At 36.1% G+C, this 11,645-nt stretch overlaps 1 pseudogene; it reads right to left on the bottom strand.

The window, feature by feature from the left end:
* Positions 1–4,196: 4,196 nt before the first annotated feature.
* On the bottom strand, positions 4,197–11,125 carry LOC116156555 (kunitz-type protease inhibitor 2-like; annotated as a pseudogene).
* Between the last annotated feature and the right edge of the window lie 520 nt (positions 11,126–11,645).

Genomic DNA, 11,645 nt, shown 5'->3' with positions numbered 1-11,645 from the left:
GGGAATTTTTGCTAGTGATGTTGACGAGTAACTAGAGCCTTTTTTCTGCTACCTTCGGACTTTGGCATCCAGCTCACCAGTATGTGACTAAAGCTAAGCCAGTCAAATGGTATCACTTAGAATAGTGAGCCTGCAGTGAATATCTGACTCTGACTCTGGTGTTAATAACCTAAAATAGCAGTGACAGTTTCGGATTCATTCCACCAATCATAGTTTGAGTACACTGAAGACAGTGACATTGTAATCAAAAGGCCCAACACTGTTGCCTTAAGTATCCACTGACAGTAGTAACCCAGCTATGGCGGTCAGTTTTGTGCCGCACCATAAACAGAGCTGCTCTGGAGGTCTTTGGGAGACGTCACTGTGTTCTCAGCTTTTCTCTTTCCCCTTCCACTTTCTAGGTGTTTGTTTTAAAAGGTTTTCCATACATAGATTCTGTGAGATTCATCTTATACTTTCGATAATCCATCTTTTAATTATATTAATTGGAATTTATTTCTGCAATTTATAGCTAAGAACTATGACACATGAATAGATTAAGAATAATATATGTGGGTTGATTGCAGGTTGCAAATAAGTCTGAAAAGTTTTAAAATAACAAAATCACCTATGTGGGAACAAAAATGACCAGCCCAAGATTTTCTGACAAATAAGATAACTAACTTATAACTAAACCCAAAAAATCACTTGTGGAAATATTTTATGATCATTTTCTTTTTCTAAATTAAGAATTTGGTGTTTTAGAGTAGTTTAAGGTTCACAGCAAAACTGAGGGTAAGGTACAGAAATTTCCCACACATACCTGCCCTCAAACATGCATAGCCATCCTCATTATCAGTATCCCCCAGCAGAGTGGTACATTTGCTACAATTTATGAACACTGACACAGCATAATCACCTAAAGTCCATAAGTCCATAATTTATATTAGAATTCATCCCTGGTGATGTACATTCTGTGTATTTGGACAAATGTATAATGACACATATCCAACAATATACTATTATACAGAATAGTTTTGTTGCCCTAAAAATCCCCAACAACAGCAGAATAGCATCTTCTTCTCAAGTGTACATAGGACATTCTCCAGGATAGATCATACGGTAGGTCACAAAACTATTCTCAAAAGATTTAAATACTCAAAAGATTTAGATGACACACATATCATTTTCTTTGATTACAACAGGGTGAAGTTAGACATCAATAACAGAAGGAAAAATTTTTTTAAAAATAGTAACATGTAGAAATTAAACAACACACTCTTAAAACCCAAAGAATAAATTGTAAGGGAAATTAGAAAATAAAGAAGAATGAAAACAAAAATGAAGCATGCCAAAATACAAAGACACAGTGAAAGCAGTACTCAGAGGGCTATTTACAGCTATAAATGTCAACATTAAAAAGGAAAAAGAAAAAAACTCTCCAATCAATAAACTAAATTTACACTCAAGAAAAAAAGAGAAAATTTCAGCAGACCTATAACAAGAGATTAAATCAGGAATCAAAATCCTCCCTATAAAGAAAAGTCCTGGACCAGATGGCTCTACCCATGAATTCAACTAAACTTTTAACTAATTATTAACACCAATCATTCTCACCCTTTCCAAAAAATTTTAGAGGTGGCAACACTTCTTAGATCATTTTATGTTGCCAGCATTACTCTGATACCAAAACCATATAAAGACATCATGAGAAGATAAAACTACAGACCAATATTTCTTATGAATATGATGCAAAATCTTCAACAAAATATTAGCAAATAAAATCCAAAAACATATTAATAGAATTATTAGCCATGATTAAATGAGATTTACACCAGTACATGCAAGAGTGGTTCAGCATAAGTAAACCGGTGAAGGTAATACATCACATTAACAGAAGTGGAGCAAAAAAAACTATATAGTTATCTAAATTGACTCAGAAAAGGCTTCAGACAAAATGTAACACTCTTCCCTGATAAACACTCTCAGAATACTGAGAGTAAAGGTAAAATTTCTCAATATGATAAAGGGTATTTATGAAAAACTCAAAACTAACATCATACACAATGGTGAAAGACAAAAGTTTCCCACTATGATCATGAACACAGATGTCCATTATTACTGCATTCAACATTGTACTGGAAGTTTTAGCCAGAACTATTAAACAAGAAAAATAAATATAAGGCTTCCAAATTAGAAAGGAAGATGAAAAATCATCTCTACTCATAGATGACACAATTTTATATATAGAAAATCCCCCCCAAAATTCATAAGAAAGCTAATAAACAAATTCAACAAGGTTGCAGGGAAAAGATCAACACACAAAAATCACTTGTGTTTATATACACCAGTAATAAATAACCCAAAATGGAGATTAAAGAAGAAATTCTATTTACAGTAGCACCTGAAAAATTAAATAATTAGAATTAAATATAACCAAGGAGGTGAAAGACTTGTATGCTGCAAACTAGAAAACAACTGAAAGAAGTTAAAGAAGACCTAACAAATGGAAAGACATCATGGTCATGGAGTGAGTTAATACCCAAAGCAATCTACAGATTTAACACAACCTCTATCAAAATTCTTACATTCATTGTTTTGGCAAAAAAAAAAAAAAAAAAAAAAGGAAAAGCCAGTCCCCAAACACATACAGATTTGCAAGGGTCTTGATTAGCTAAAAACAATCTTGAAAAAAAAGAATGTTGAAGAACTCACTTCATAATTTCAAAACTTACCATAAAGCTACACTGGTTTAAAAGATACTGTACTAGCACAGACATATAAACCAAAGGAATAGAATAGAGAGCCCAGAAATAAATCCTCACATAACGAACGGTCAATTTATTTTTGACAAGAGTGCCAAGACTATTCATTGGGGGAAGAACAAGTCTTTTCAACAAATGGTTCTGGGAAAAATGGACAAAGTATAAATCTGGACTTTACCTATACCATAAGAAAACATTAATTAAAAAGAGATCTAAAATGTAAACTCAAGAGCTAAAACAATAAAACTCTGAGGAAAAATAATGGAGAAAATCTCCATGATACTGAGTCTGTCATTGACCTATGAATATGACATCAAAGCAAAAGTAACAAAAGAAAAAAATAGACTAAGCTTTATTAAAATTAAGAACATTTACACATCAAAAAGCAAAAAGATAATATAATGAATGAGAGAAAATATTTCAAATTAAGTGTGAGATTAATATCCAGATTATATAAAGGACCCTTTTAAAAATACAATAGACAAACAGCCCAAATAAAAACTGGGTTGAAACAAGATTTTCAACAAAAATAAACAAGTGACCAATTGCTTGTGAAAAAATGCTCAACATCAGTAGTTATTAGAGACCTGCAAGTCAAAACCACAGTAAGATACTACTTCACACCTGCTAAGATGGCTAAATAATAAAATAAGTAAATAAAAAGCTCCAGTATAACAGTTGTTGGTGAGGATGTGGAGAAACTGGATCACTCATGCATTACTGTGGACAACGGAAACTGGTAGTCACGCGGAAAACATTTCAGCAGTTTCTCAAAAGATTAAAAACAGAAGTACCATATGACCCAGCAATTCTACTCCAAGGCATATATCTAAAAGAATTTATAGCAGGGACTCAGATATTTGTATACCAATGTTCATAGAGGCATTGTTCACAAAAGGTGGAAACAACCTGCTGTCCATCTTCAGATGAACAGATAAACAAAATGTGGTCTATGCTTCATTGGAATATTATTCAATGATTAAAAATAATGAAGTTTTATTTTATTTTATTTATTTTTAATTTTAGAAGGGAAGCCCCTTTTTATTAAACTTGTACATCTTACTTTCTTCCTTTCAGAATCCTAATAAAAAACTTATGTTTCTGCTTACTTAAAAAAAACAAAAAACAAATGAAGGAAACTATTAAAACATCACTTTTGTGACGGGAAAGGAGAAAACAAGATTCAACATAAGTATAGAAAACTGTATCAGGAGCAAAGAAGTAATTCGAAGAGGAGCTTACTCCAGTCTAGGGCCAGACCACGTGCACAGCCCTTACCTAAGAGGATTTCAAAGCAAACCAACCCCAGGAGACCAGGGAGCAAGCCCTAAGAAGTCTGTTACTTCTGAAGTAACAAACAGAAAACGAATGATCGCACAAATACAAATCACTTTATTTGAAAAAAGTACACACGCATTCAACACTTGTCTCCCCTCCCTTCCCAGGCTCTCTTTAATCAACAGCAGGTGGAGGAGGGCAAACCCTTAGCGACAGGGCGTTCACAAAATGTATGTTCTTTGCCAGTTGCCATTTGTAGTCCCCGGAACTCCAGACGTTGCGGAGGGTGCGCTCCTGGTGCCAGTGTGCCACTCTGATCAGGCAAACTATGGAGGCTCCCAAGAGGATCAGGACCATCACGGACAGCCCTGCCAGGACCACCATCACTTTAGTGCTGTGGGGCAGGGCAGGATACAACTCCTTGCTGAAGCAGCGCTGCATGCACTCCTCCTTGGAGGGGTAGCTGTTTTTATTGCACTGGCACCCTCCGTAGTTGAAGTTGTCAAGAGTTCCTCTCGGCATTAAAGTACCAGCGTGGGAAGGCTGCGCGGCAAGGCCCAGTGACCGCCTTGGCAGTCCAGTATTCTTCATAGTTGAAAATATCACTGGAGAGGTCATCAGCATCCTGATTTCTAAGAACACTTGGGACAGAGGAATCTGCTCCATTCCTGCTGGTGGCCGGACCATCGATGGTGTTTTCTGTGACACCAGCACATTTTGCAAGACACTCTTCCTTAGCCATATAATTATCATCATTCCCTTGACAGCCTCCATACACAAATTGCTGGTAGGATCTGTCAGTGACATTGTAGGACCACCTAGGGATGGCGGCCCAGCATCTTCCCACTATTTTCAAACATGGCAAAATTCGTGGACGACACATTCTCTGTCGACAGCCTCAGCCCCAGAGAGGAGCAGCGCTGCCAGCAGAGTGAGGAGAGCCTACACAGCTGCGCCAAGACGGGCTCCACCTGGCTGCACGCCGCCAGCCGTTGGGGTCTCGGGATCAGGTGCTGGAAGGGCCTTTCCACGCACGTGCACTGGAGCACCTCACATTCAGGTGCGGGTGCTCGCAGATGGTGCCGGGGTGTGGTGCTGGCTCTCGCCACGCAGGAGGTGTCTGGGAAGCCCTTTTCTCAGAACTTAGGTGTGTGGACACCCTGGCTCCTTTGCCCACGATGCTTCAGTCCGCTCCTCACTCACCCCTGACTCTCCCCCAGTTCAGAACCCCGCTGCACCCACAAACGCTCGGCAGGCACTAGAGGCAATGGCGGCCGCTTAAAAGCAGCTACCCAAGGTGGACCAAGAATGAAATTTTAATGTATGCTACAACACGGACCTCGTAATCATTGTACTTCGAGAAGTAAGCCAGATACAGAAGGACAAATATTGTATGATTCTACTTACACGAGGAACCTAGAATAGGCAAATGCATAGAGACAGATATAATAGTAGTATTTACCTGGGCTCAGGGGGAACAGATGTTACTGTTTTTGTGAGTATAAACTGTTTTGGAGGATGATGAAAAAGTTTTGGATATAAACAGTGGTGACGGTTGCACAATATTGCGAATGTATATATAATGCTACTTAGGTGTACACTTAATGGTTAAAATGATAAACATTGTGTATATTTTGCCACAAGAAGACAGCAAAACAACACATTTATTATCTCCCAGTCTCTTCAGTCTTTCGTAAGATTGCAATCAATGTGCTGTCCAGCACTGAAGTCTTATCTAAAGGTTCTACTGGGAAGTAATCTGCTTTCATACTCTTGTGTGATTGTTGGCTGGTTCAGTTGCTTGAGGGTTACTGGATTGAGAAGCTTAGTTCCTGACTTGCTAAGTGGCTCATGCTCAGTTCCTTGCCACACGGGTTTTTCAGAATGGCAGACTGCTTCATCAAAGCCAGAAAGAAAGGGAGAGTATGTTGGAAAAACAGAAATCACAATCTTTTATAACCTAATCACATGAGTGACATCAGTGACATCTCATCATCTCTGTCATATTTTATTGGTTAAAATTAAGTGACTACAGTCAGAGGGAGAGGATTATACAAAGATAACATCTCAGGAGGCAGGGTTCTTTGGGGGCCATCTTAGAAGTTGCCTTGCTGCAAAGAGACTGTATAAAATGATACCATAGCATGTGCATGAAAATTATTATTATACTATTGTATCACCATATAATACCAAACCAAATGTTTCTGAATATTTAGCAACATGTACCCAAGGATTCAGATGACAGACTTGAATATTCACCTTTAGTCTATATTTTTCTTGTGCCACAAAACCCAGCCACAAAGATAAATACTTTGATACGTCCAACATTTCTTTTTGAAATGAGAGCATTTTGCATGCCATCTTAGATAAATAACGTTTTTTGAAAGATGTTCAAACTATCTGGCCTTCTGAGATTCTGCTTGCTTTATTATTGAACATCAATACTTTCTTCCAACAACTTGACATGCCATTATTGTGACTGTAAATCTGTGCTACATCTTTGTAGAATTGTAACCGATGCCCAATGACATCTAGCTGGTACCTTAAATTGTTTATCAATAAAATTAATTATGTCTTTGAATAATATACAAATATATAAGAATGTGTATTAATGTTTGTATATGTAATTTGTGCATATCGACCCCAAATAGACCTATTATTTCTAAGAAAAAAGTGGTAAATCCTAAAACTCTGCCTCATTTCTTAATAAAATAAAACATTTTTCATCCTACCTGGTCTCTAAGCTCTGATTAAATTGACTAATTTACTCATATTTCCATAAGATTTAAAACAGACATGTCTTAACTGCCTAACAAGTGCCTGCACAGGCTCTAGAGTTAATTCCTGGCATGAAAAAGCCTGCTTCATTTCCTTTACTAACTATGAACTTTGGGGCAATTTATTTAGTAGCCCTTGGTTTCGGTTTTCTCAGGTGAAAATCTGATTAATAACATTCTCTGCTAGATAGGGATATCATGAGGATTAAATCAGTTAATACTTATAGAAGTCCTTAGAACAGTGTCTGTTATATCTCTATACAAATACATTTAGAGATATAGATAGATACGGAGGGGTAGAGGAATGATTGCTTACAGCAAAAATAAAATGTTGCAACAAATGTATTTTTATTGTTTCTATCTCAGCTCCTCGTCCTAGGAGCTCTAGTTTTCAGCTTGGTGTGGGTTGGGGGTGAGGATTAAGAAGGTCACAGCAAGGATGATGAAACCCTCGAGCTTCCAAAATAAATATAACCGTAGTTTCTGCTTTAAAATAATCAACAACAACAACAAAACATTCTTTTAGGTTAAACAGTGTCTTCCAGATAATTACTCAGTTGATTCAATATTTAAACTTCCTTTCAGAGTTATTTCTCTCTTCCTAATCACTCTTCAATTAGTTTCTTCCCAAATATAGCTTTTTAAAAATCTTTAATGACAGCACTGATCATTACAGTTCTCTTAGGGACAAAGTAATGTTTTTCTCTTTTATTACTACTCTGTTAATTTAAGGTAGAGAATTTTCAGCAGCACCTTCTAAGTCTTTTCCTAAGTTATTTTCTTCATGAGCTGGTTCAGGGGTCTACAATAAGAATTCCGCCATTACTGAGTTTGTCTATTCCAACTATGCATTCAGAAATAAAGTGGTAATTGGTATGAAATACTAATGGTATTTGATAACCAAGTCAATTTATAGCCTGTTTAATAATCTTGAAAAGTTTGGAATTTCCCTTTTCTCTGTAACATTCTAACAATGGTCTTACATTTCATTATGGGAAGGTTGGAAAAAAGACTCACAGTATATTAATTGTGGGTGGATCTCAGGTCCTAGTCCTATTTCCTCCAAGTCTAGGAAGTGTGATTACAGTGTCGTCCTTAGAAGCACAAACTCTGGGACCAGACTGCCTTGCTTAACACTTGCTCTGTAACTCACAAGCTAGGTGAGCGTAGGCAGTTAACGTTCTAGGGAAACTGTTTCTCCTCAGTAAAATGAGGTATGTGAACACGTACTTCACAGGTTTGCTGTGAGAATTAGCCAAGTTAAATAATTGACAGCTGACCTCTGAACCTCTGAACAACATGGGTTTGAACTGCACTGGTCCACTTATAAATGGATTTATTTTCAATTAGTCCTATACAGTACTACACGATCCTCAGACTGAATTGAGGGTGCAGAACTGCAGATAGGGAGGACTGACTATGGGACTAGAGCATCCACAGGTTTTGGTATCCATGGCAGGTCCTGGAACCAAACCCCGAAAGATACAGGGGGACACAGTATATATACCTCTTAAAGCAGGAATATTAAAGCAATCCAATTACTGAGGGGCACAGGATTCTTCTGAGGGCTGGCTTTGATTTAAGAATTCAAGAATCTCCAGTGACTTTGTCAAACATTGTACTATTCTATGGTCTAGAACTTTTCCATCATGTAACTTCTCCTTTATCCTTCTTCACTTGAGGTCAGACTTCCTTCAGGGTCTGATGACTATCCAAGCTCCTCCTGGATCTCTCTCCATTTGTTCTTATAAGCATTGAACATAATAAAATCCTTGCACATTTACTTGTCTTGTTATTTGCCTCTCAGAGAGTGTGTAGCAAAGGACTTGTTATCATTTGAGTTAACCAGGAAGCAGACTCTGAGATGAAGATTAGCATACAATAAGCTAATTAAGGATCATTCCTGAAATATTTATCTGTGAGAATAATAAAGGGATCATCAACTGGGGAAAGGAAGAATTTGAGCTTCATGTAGTATTAACAAAGGTATCAGCAGAGCCTATAAGGAGATTCCAGTCAGAAATGACTTTTAGTATGTCCCAGTTTAGCACTGTGTCTCAATTTCACCTTTGCCTCTGCCAGTCATTGCATGCAGACAACCCCCGGGAGTGGAGTGTGGCTTTCCAATTCAACTGAAGGGAATATCAATGTATTGTATAATTATATTTTAATAAGTTTCTAATCTAGAGACAAGGTTTTGCATAGTTTCATATAACTTAATTAAGTAGACTCTACTTTTGGGGCTTGACCTATTCAAATACTAAAATGTATATACTGAATATTTCAATACATATTTATGAAACTATCTTCTAAATATATATTTTTATAGAATTTTAAATCAGTCAATGGCTTCTGATATTACACATTAAGAACCTTCACTAATTGCCTATATTAAAAGTAAAATTTTATATGGTGCCATAAAACCACATAATTAAGTATTATTAGTCTTCTATACAAAGTATTCAAAAAAATCCTAGGTTGGGGTACTCTGAAACTTAATGGTTTCTTCTGTAATACTTTTGTAGAAAGACCAAATAGGTGCTAGATATACTCTTAGCCTTGAGAATACATTATGGTATTCTATAACTCTAAGAATTCAAGAATTCTTAGGGGTTCCAAGCAGAGCTAAACTACTAGGATCATTTATCCACTATTATATTACTGACTATAACCTATGTAACCTGTCTGACCAGAAATCTTCACTATATTTAAATCAAGCAGGATTTTTCCATAAGTGAGCAGTTTCTTGGAGCTTGCAATACTTATCCTAGGTTTCTGTGCTGTTAATTAGCCTGTGAACTCCAAAAATTAAGACTCTGCTCCAACTAATTTGCAAATGACCTCAGTATTACCATTTCCATAAGATCTTTTATATAAACAAAGACTGTTTTAAAAATATATACCATGAAGGTATAATGTGATAATGGATATTCTAAAAGAATGTTCTAATATTCTGACATTAAAAAGGTTGAACAGATGCTTCAGAGACTTTTGACTTTGATTTGTTAGTTATTCATCATTGGTCACCACTCTCCTACGTTTGATAGAGCACGAGAAGTGCTCCCCAAATATCAAAGTAATCATTTTTGTGATTCCTATAAATACAAGCTCTGGGGAAAAGACAACTGAACAATCAAGACAGGGTAAAGGCAGGGAAGTATTTTTATTATAGGCCACTTCAAAGATCAGTTCATACTGCCCATAATAACAAGTTTACATGATCCTGCCTAAGTCTGCTATTAGCAATTGCACGGTTACATTATGCATGACATTTGACTATTCATAGAAAAGAAAATGTACTGTATTCCATTAGTGGTTTCCTATGAGTGTAAGTCTACAAATTACTGGTGATGTTTAGGCTGATGTGTTACTCTTTTGCATATTTATAATGCTCCTGTCACATTCATTATTAATATGAATGCAATGTGAGGTATCAAAAATCAATATGATTTCTATCAGTTTCAGATTCTGTTTGTGCTAAAATTCTTATGCAAATATGATAGTGTATTTACATTCTGCACTTATGCATGATCATGAAGGAATCTTGTGCTTTGCCTTGTATCACAGCTGGTATACTAAAAGTGTATAAAAAGACACCCAAAATAAGTTAAAGTAAATGCTGTTATTTCTGAAATCGGGAAATGATGAGACTCTCCGCTGGCTGGCTAGTCTTTTGATTCAGAACAACTTATACACACTGTCTAGGAAGACCAGCACATCATTTTTCCCCAAAAATGCAGATTTGTTTTTAATGGCAAATATTTCCAAAAGAGGTATTTTATAGAATGCAGGTTTAAGCAGAGTTTCCTGGACTCTAAGAAGTGTATCTTTCCCTTTATTGTGTGTGAGTATAAAGATTTTTGTGCCACATGCTCCTATATGATTGGTCCCTTAAGAAAGTTTAAAATTCTGTGATGGATAAGAACAAAATATAAAAATATATCTTACATTGTCAGTGTGCCTGTCACAAATTAGATTTGGGACATTTTAGTTCCCTGATCTCAAGAATTTATACAATTTCACGATGAAAACAAATTACTGAAGATTTTGCTTCCAGCTTTGACAGTATAGACATAATCAGACCACAAATACTAGTAATATTTTTTTTAAGGAAAAAAAAAAAAAACAAAGTGGAAAACAAACACAAATCTGTGTTCAAAGGCACTGGAGGGTAGTCAGTACTCAGGCCAAGATTTAAGAAGAAGAAAACACATTGAGGTGACCTATATTTTTGCAGGCATTTTTTTTCCCCCTCGGTAATTCTGGCTGTCAGAAAGCAGAAACCTTCAGTTTGTAGCAATCTCACTGACTTACCAAGGCAGCCATGACTTAAAGAACTAATACCTCAAATAAAAGTCAACTACAGTTGATTTCAGGATGCAAGCGTGTTTAAATGTTTAAAAATCTATCATGCACCTCACTACTTAGGAGACCAAATGAGAAAATTTGTATTTAATGCATAAATATGTTTGATAAAATTCAGCAGTCAATCATGGTTCGAGGAAACAAAATTAAAATAAGCCACACCAAAAATCAGGGTAGCCAAGAATAGTAGGGGTGATCCTTCATTTAATAAATGAGTATTTATACGAAGTACCGCATTAAAAGAGAGAATAGTGGAATCTCACTGCAGGAAATTAGAGAAGTCTATTTATTAAACATTATTTATATTTTATGTTATTTTGGCAACATAAAAAAAATACAAGTATGACAAAGAGAGGAGAAATAAAACTGTCTTAACACAAGGCATTACTGTTTATATAAAAAAATCCCAAGAGTATACATGTAAACTATTAGAACAATTAAATAAATTTAGCACAATCTCTGGATACAATGCCAATATACA

Source organism: Camelus dromedarius, chromosome 11 (assembly GCF_036321535.1).
Source record: "Camelus dromedarius isolate mCamDro1 chromosome 11, mCamDro1.pat, whole genome shotgun sequence".
NCBI classification, from domain to species: domain Eukaryota; kingdom Metazoa; phylum Chordata; class Mammalia; order Artiodactyla; family Camelidae; genus Camelus; species Camelus dromedarius.
This window is presented reverse-complemented; position numbering and strand designations above follow the sequence as displayed.